Source organism: Alligator sinensis, unplaced genomic scaffold, assembly GCF_000455745.1.
Source record: "Alligator sinensis unplaced genomic scaffold, ASM45574v1 scaffold537_1, whole genome shotgun sequence".
Lineage (NCBI taxonomy): Eukaryota > Metazoa > Chordata > Crocodylia > Alligatoridae > Alligator > Alligator sinensis.
The window spans coordinates 638,333-646,547 of record NW_005842734.1 but is presented as its reverse complement, the minus strand read 5'-3'; the positions used below and the strand labels follow the sequence as shown (position 1 = coordinate 646,547).

Genomic DNA, 8,215 nt, shown 5'->3' with positions numbered 1-8,215 from the left:
ACATTTTTGTGACTTAAATACAGGTGCACATCCATAATGGGCACATGTACATAGTCATATATGTGCCTAGCCAGTTCAAAGCCTAGTGCTCATACTCAGTCTGCCTGTGCACACTCACCTATCTACATGGCATGGGTCATAGTATCACTACTGGTGTACAAGTTCTACAAATGCCACTTACATTGTTAGAAAGCTGCCATGTCGACTAGCAGAATTCAACCCTGTGTCTTCTTAATTGATAATTTCTTGGCACCCACCTGAAGCTCCATTTCTGTCTACACTAAGGACTGTACAATTATAGAAGTTTGCAGTGATCTGAGTTTGCGTTCCACACCCCTCGAAGTTCCCTTAGAGGTAGGTCTCTTCTGGAAGGCACTTTGAAGGAGGTTGTGGGGGCAGGTGGCTGAGCTCCTCCTCCTGTTGTGCCTCTGCCTGGTAAGGAGGGGGATAAGGCAGGATCCCCACCCTCACCCCAGAATTGGCAGGGGTAGTGCAGTGTGGGATCATTTTGACATGGCAAATGATTCCAGTTATGCTACCTGCCAGCACTGCCAAAAGCAGATGAGCCAGGGCAAGGATGAGAAACACTTCACCACCACAGCAATGCTGCTTCATCTCAGGAGGCAGCACCCCCTTGCCCTTGTTCCTTCTCAGCCTGGCACCAGTGGGAGCATACCCAAAAAGAAGTCCCCCTCTCTCTCCTAAGCCCCCATCCCCAAGAAGCAGAGGCAGGCCACCCTGGACCAGTGGCGGAAAGGCACAGACAAAGGGGAGTGCATTCCCAACGCGAGCGAGATCACCTAGAGCATTGGGGAGATGCTTGCTCTGGATGGCCAGACCTTCTCCTTTGTTGAGCATCCAGGGTTCAGGTGGCTTATGGTGCTCGTGGCCCCATCCTACTGTTGAGCCCCAGCTCAAGTCTGGGATCGTGCCCGGTATGCAAAAGCCAATAAAGATACCAGGGCTGAAAGTATAAAGATTTATTGCTAGCAATACAAGGTGCAAGCGGAATAATTTCACGTAACAAGCACACAGAGTCTTAATTATGAGCATCTTTTATACAGGAGGATTGGACCTTTATAAGCATTCTTGTTTGCTAATTGGTTATAAGGGAGTGACGCAAGGAGTTCTTTACTGAGCATGTCTCTATACCTGTGTTTTAGCTATGTATCTCATTTCCATACATGTATGTTTCATTAGCATACTTTCTCCCCACCTAGGGGTGTGAATCTTAATATTTAAATCAGCTCTTTGCCCTAGTCCACTGATTCTGCTTTTGTTTTCAAGCCTCCTTTATCTAAGACTGTCTCCTCCTTATCATTGCAGATGGGCATTAGTTACATAACAGAGACTTTTGCTTGGGCTTTGTGTAGTGGTTTCTAGGTCAAACCTGACATTGGGAAACCCTTATGCAGGGCACTTGTGCACCTGGGTCTGCAGGTGCAATGGTGAGGGGGAGCTACCAACCTGGGTCCCTACTTCATGTTGCAGCCTGTGCATCACACTGCTGTCAGGAATGGGAGTGCTGACGATGTAGAAGGTGCACCCCCACAGGAATCTCTTTCCCCCAGGACTCCATGCTTGCAGGGCATGTGGGGAAATCCTCATCAGAGGGATGCATCCCTGGAGGGATGCATCTGGGTGTCATAACCAAATGAGTTGAGTGCCTATGTCACCGTGGAAGGTTTCATTGATTTGATACCCATAACGCTGTGGAATTTCCTGCCACAATGGAATTTTGCACTGCTGTAGAAAACCCCGGTGCAGTGAAAAGTTCCCGCCAACTTTATGCAGGCACATGCACCACCATTGGCCAGTTATAAATTATTCATGGTTGGTGACTAATGATTGGCTCGCTAGCCATATAAAAGTTAGAACAGTTTCCGCCCAAGTCAGAGAACTCCGTGCACAATCAGAGTGAACTTGGCGGACTGATCACCCACCAATGACTCCCCGTCCTCGACTGTCCTGATGTATCCCTGACCCCAGTACCGCTGTAAGCCGGTTACAGAAATTTCTTCTCGTCTCATCTCGTTTCTCTTGCATCTTTGAGAGTGTCTTTTCTGCATTTGTAACTGCAACTAAGCTAGTCAATTGGAGACAGAGGGCCGCATCCCGACACGATGGGCAGGTCCGGAATGGGATAAGGGAAAAATGTTGAATATAATGTTCCGCGCCATAACAACTCTGTTGCGGGAGAACGCCTATCTAGAAGCCCAACTGCTCAACGCTGCTTGGGCGGCCAAAGAGACGGCGGTAAAAGAAAACCCCGAGCCGCCGCCATTCCAAGATGGCACTGGAGAAGAAGAGAAGCACGTGGAAAGTTCCGGGGAAGAAGGGGCGGTGACGCGACCCGCGGCCTCGCCCCCTGAGGTGACATCATCTTCGATGTTCCGGCCCTCTTGCGGAAGGGAGGGGTTGTATCCACTCCTTCCAATAGATACATATGCTCTCTCAGTAGCTGTTCACCCCGTGGTTTTAGCGAGACGAGTCATCGAGGCACAGGGTGCAGCCCGCACTGCCACTGCATACCGCACCCGCATGCGAGAAGAACTGCAGGAATTGTGCCAAGAATCAAGAATAAGACCTGAAGAACCGCTAGCTGTATGGCTGGGATGCCTAGTTGTGGAGTTCGGGCCAGACATGCTGAACCTAGAGGAGGCTGACTTTCTAACCCGCCAAGCCTCATGGAGTGGGGGGCATGCCACCGATCTAGATGTGGTAGCGAGTAACGCTCATTGGCCCATCCTGCTTCCAGGGCTTGTTGCAGGCCAAGTTTGCCACAAGTCTCACGTGTGGCATGACGGTAAACCGGGAAAAGCCAGTGCGGAACAGCTTCTGCTGGCTATAGTAGGGGTTTCATACTGCTCTTGGAACCCAAGAGTGCATCACCTGGGACTAACACAGGCTCAATGCAATGGAAGATGGCCTCACCGCCATTTAAGAAACCCTAGAGCCGTCCCGGCAACCCTCAAAGCTATAGAGACCTGCGTGGAAGTCTATGGAGGAGAGAATACCGTAGCGCTCTGGCTTTTCCTCAACCCAGTGGCTGGTCAACCTGCGAGTGATCTCTTAGGTCGACTCTCGCGACTGCGGATCCTTATGAAGCTGGACATAAGAACCTCCAGCGACTCGGAACATCGATCTACTGCATCCCTGATCGAGGCCCAAGACACGAGACGTTATGAATCTGACTCTCGATGAACACAGCAATCATTGCTGTAGAGGACACCGGAAGAACGAGCCATGTTTGGATTTCTCCTACACCATTCTAGGCTCGCTAAGCGGCAGCTGCGCATCCTAGGAGACGAGGGACAATGGCAGCTAGCATGCGAGCTAGGCTTTCAATGTGCTGAAGAGCCAAAGAACGAGTCCACAAGTGTACAGGAGAAAGATCGTCCAAGTGAAACCATATCTGAGCACCTATTTCGTGTGCTTTAAAGAGGGCGAGAAATAGCGGCAAAATTGTTGCCCACCATGACTGGTTATTCTGTTGTTTACAGCTAACAATTAACTGCTCAGAAACTTTTTCTTCACAGGTTCAAGACTCAGGATACGTGATGGTAGCAGACCGAGAGAGAGAGAGAAAGAGAAGACCCGCGGCCAGAGACGCAGGAGCCCGATGTATGACATCGCCATGACACCCACCGAAACCCTTGTAGTTGAACTTTTTGTAACTAATCTAGTTATGTGTATTTGTGTTTGTATTGGTTATTATTTAATCTGGTCTATTGAGAACGAACTTGATTTATTGTTTGCTTATGTGTACACCCGTTTGCCATATGAACCCCTCGAGCGAGACGATGATGACTTAAACGGCTTAGATGGGGTCTAGTTCCAACTATGCCATAGGCAGGGGGGCATGTCATAACCAAATGAGTTGAGTGCCTTTGTCACAGTGGATGTTTCATTGATTTGATGCCCATAACGCTGTGGAATTTCCAACCACAGTGGAATTTTCCGCTGCGGTAGAAAACCCCGGTGCAGTGAAAAGTTCCCGCCAACTTTATGCAGACACGCGCACCACCATTGGCCAGTTATAAATGATTCATGTTTGGTGACTAGTGATTGGCTCGCTAGCCATATAAAAGTTAGAACAGTTTCTTCCCAAGTCGGAGAACTCCGCGCACATCTCGGAGTGAACTTGGCGGACTGATCACCCACCAACGACTCCCCGTCCTCGACTGTCCCGACGTACCCCCGACGCCGGTACCGCCGTAACCCGGTTACAGAAATTTCTTCTCGTCTCATCTTGTTTCTCTCGCATCTTTGAGAGTGTCTTTTCTGCATTTGTAACTGCAACTAAGCTAGTCAACTCTGCCTGCGCCCGTACATCAGTGGTGTAAGTAAACAATCTCTTTGTTCAACCAGTACGCTTCTGTGCCTAATTTGCTCCATCGGTAAAAGTACCCGCCTGCCGTTTCAGGCTGCTGGCCACAGCTCGGCCTACCACTCGACCGCCACACTGGGAAAACAATCTCTTTGTTCAACCAGTACGCTTCTGTGCCTAATTTGCTCCATCGGTAAAAGTACCCGCCTGCCGTTTCAGGCTGCTGGCCACAGCTCGGCCTACCACTCGACCGCCACACTGGGAAAGCTGGGAAAGCAAGGCAGGGGTTTCTAAGGCTTGAGGGGCCAATCCTGCCTGGGAATTCCTGGGGTGTGCAGGATCAGCCCCCTCCATCCTGAGGAGCACCTGCCTCAGAGAGCCAGGAGTGCCTGGGCAGGTTTATGCTTCCTGAGCACTTCTTCCATAAGCAAAAATACTGGGGCTGTTATAAAACCACCTGATCTATTACTACTTTCAGTTGTGCCACAAACCTGAGTATTTGTGGTGTGACAGAGAATATGGACGTGTGTTTGCTTTCACATTTTGCTGCTATGGAAATTTGAATAGTGGTAGAAAGGTGACAGCAATTTCCTGGCTGAGATTGCTTTCTTCTTGGTGGTCTATATCTTCAGAGGATGGGGAACTGTTAGACTACCTAAGGAGGCTCCAAATATGGCTGGGAAGGATCAGGTAGGAGTGGGCCAGCCATTAGGTGGGAAAGCAGAATTATAACAAACTAAATTATAGTTCACGGAGATTTATGGAGCAAAAATAATTCTGGTGGCAGATATTACCTATTCAGGAAATGCACCTATGTAACTAACTGCGTTAGCTAATCATTGGCTTAATAGTGTATATGTATTTGTATATAAAATGCATAATGGTGGAAAACTTTGAAACTGTTGTCCTTGCACACATCCCTCTGTCAGGTAGCCTTATCACCTGGGCATAATGAATAAAGCTAATCTAGTTATTTGCACTGTGGATCTCTCTTCAATACATTATGCAGTAAGAACTGGCAGCCCCTTGGCAGCAGTAACAGTGAGTGACAGGGTAGTTAGAAAGCTTGGAGCTTTCTGTGGAGGGGTGTTGGATACGCCTCCCTGGCCACATATCTGTCCCCCATTCCTTGGCCACAGGAACGGATGGTGAGGGGTGTAACCTTGGAGGGTCCAGATGTGCCCAGGTTTCAGCCCATGGAGCACCTGCTCTCATCTGAGGCTCCGGTGTTCCAGTTTATTACTGTTGTCTCCACTGCTCCTAAAGCACAGGGGGACTTCTTTCTCAGTTGGCCCAGCACTGTCCCTGCCCGCTTGAAGGGAGAACATATATGTGATGTGCCAGTTCCACCTGCAGCCACACAGAGGGACCATCCCTTTGGTAGATAATGCTTTACCTCTCCCTTCTTTCAGACTCCAACCCTTCTTCTATTTCCCTTTGCAGATGCAACAGGAATGACAGCTTCCCTGAAGGGAACAGGTAAAGAACCCCCTTCCAATAAGTGCTGCATTTTCCTGAGAGATGACCTGTAACCTGTGCTCTGGGAGAAGGAGCTTCTTGACCGAAAGTCTGATATCTATGAGGTAATGGCACCTGGGGTGGGTCATGAAGGGCACGCCAACCAATAGACTTTCCTGCTCAGTGGCTTTTCGCTGATGTGCCTGGGCTACTGACTCTCGCTCTACCATGTGAGTTCCTCTCCTGTCTCTCAGTATTTGACCTTTTGGCCACATACAGTAGAATAAAAACTGGGCATGTTCACTTGAGATTAATTTGTCTTTCAGAGAATAGTTTCTACTGCTCCTATGTTTGTTTCCTTTCACATCCACCTGCCACAGACAGTGGGGGAGACATGGTGCCCACTGTCATCTGCATTATTCTGGGCGTCCTTCTCTGCTTGGTCCTAATTATTGCTAATCATTGTGGCTGGGCTGGTGCGAAATGCCAGAGCACAGCAGAAAGGTGTGTACCAGTGGGTTTAAATGATATGGATGTACCCCTTTGAAGTTGCAGGGAGAGTTGTGGAGTATGAGATGGAAGAGGGAAATAGTGGAAAAGCCCCTAGAAAGGAGTGTTCAACCCTTAGCCTGTGGGCCAGATCCAGCCCACAGTGCTCTGCCGTCCAACCTGTTGGGTTCCCAAACGATCCTGTGGGTAGACTTGCTGACTGTGGCTCTGAGTGCTAGTTCAGGCATGCAGGGTGGGGCAGGGTCTGATTCCAGTGTGTGGGGCCCGGGGTTGGGGAGCATGGAGCCCTGGAGCCTGATTTGAGGTGGACAGTGTGGCACAGATCCCTTCACCATCTCCACCATGCCAGGATTGGGCTCTGCCCCTCCTCCCTCCCCCACTGCCCATACCTGGCCAGCATTGGACAGCCCATACCTGGCCAGCATTGGACTGCCCATACCTGGCCAGCATTGGCACCATGGAGCCCCAGGCCAGATCTTGGTGTAAAGGGCTGGCACAGTGCATGTTCCATCCTGCGAAGTGGAGCCATGTTATTCATCAGGCCAATGGAGGCAAAAATGTGAGCAATAATGACCTAGAACAATTGGATATACTGTGGAAAATTTTGAGACTATGGATGTGCAAAGAATAGGGTGGCCATTCATCGAATTTTATAGAGGGCAGCCCAGTTTTCTGTTACTCTGTCCTCTTTCCTATTGATATGAAACTGGATACCTTTATGTCCTCTATTTCCCTCTGCAGACTTCCACCAGTCTGACATAAAGTCTTCCGGTTTCATATCCATAGGACAGAGTAGCAGAAAACTGGGCTGTCCTCTATAAAACTGGATCAATGGCAGTCCTAGTGAAGAACAGTTTTGAGCAAGAGTGGATAATGCATTATACTCACCGGAGGACTGAATCTTACAGACAAATGCATCTTCAACTACAACAACATCATAAAGCAAAGAAATAAGTGTTGTTACTCCTGAAATGTAAACTTGCTGTTGGGAGAGGAATTATTGAAGTTGCTGTGTGGGCAATAATATGCAGTAATGAAATGAAAGGAAAATGGACATTTTAGGAGGAGAGATTTTGTGAGCGTGGAACAGATAAGGAAACATCTCCAAAGAGAAGGTTTTAAAGGGGACACGTTAGTTGTCTAGACTGAGTTATTTTATGGCGTGAAAATGAAGCAGAACTGCTGATAGTCCCACACTGATTTGAAGGTTTAATAATGTTTCCCACCTCCTGTTCGAATAACCGCTTACTTTTTGCTTTCAGGGTCCAGAAACGTCATGCAGCCCTTCTCTGAGGTCGTGTATGAAGAGATTGACTACAGCCCAGTGAAGGATACGTAGGAATTATTTGTTCATTCAGGTCTGTGCAATGCATTCCTGATACAGAGTCACTGTCTAATTCACTTCCCATCCTGAGATCTTGAACTAGACCTAATTCCCTGTAGTTTTCAAGTGGGCTGAATGTTGCCAGCACTGGTTCTGTGATGAGACCAGTGAACTTATGTCAGTGAAAACCCCACCCTGCTCATGAACCAAGATGTTGCTAGTCCCAGCTTCCAGGACAATTTCTGTCACATTGCCCATGCTGCAGTTTTGGAGTGGAACTAAGCATGGGTCAGGAAAGCATCTGTTTCTAGGGCCAGATAATTTGAAAATAGCTTGGGAACATTGGAATAATGATTGTTCACTATCTCCTTTCCTTTCCTTCAGCGATCAGTGGTCTTCTGTGTGTGTTCATTTTTCTTTGATGTTTCTTCCACCATCATCCTTTCTTCTACAGAGTGTGACATTGATTTAGTTGTGTCATAGAATCGTAGAATCATAGAAGTAGGGTCGAAGGGACCTTGTAGATCTTCAAGTCCGACCCCCTGCCTGGGGAGGAGGGAAACTGGGCTCAAGTGACCCCAGCCAGGTAGGCA

General features: G+C 48.5%; 1 pseudogene; it reads left to right on the top strand.

Annotated features, from left to right (window-relative positions):
- The first annotated feature begins 5,784 nt into the window (after positions 1 to 5,784).
- LOC112552028 overlaps positions 5,785 to 8,215 on the top strand; it is a 7,491-nt pseudogene continuing 5,060 nt past the window's right edge.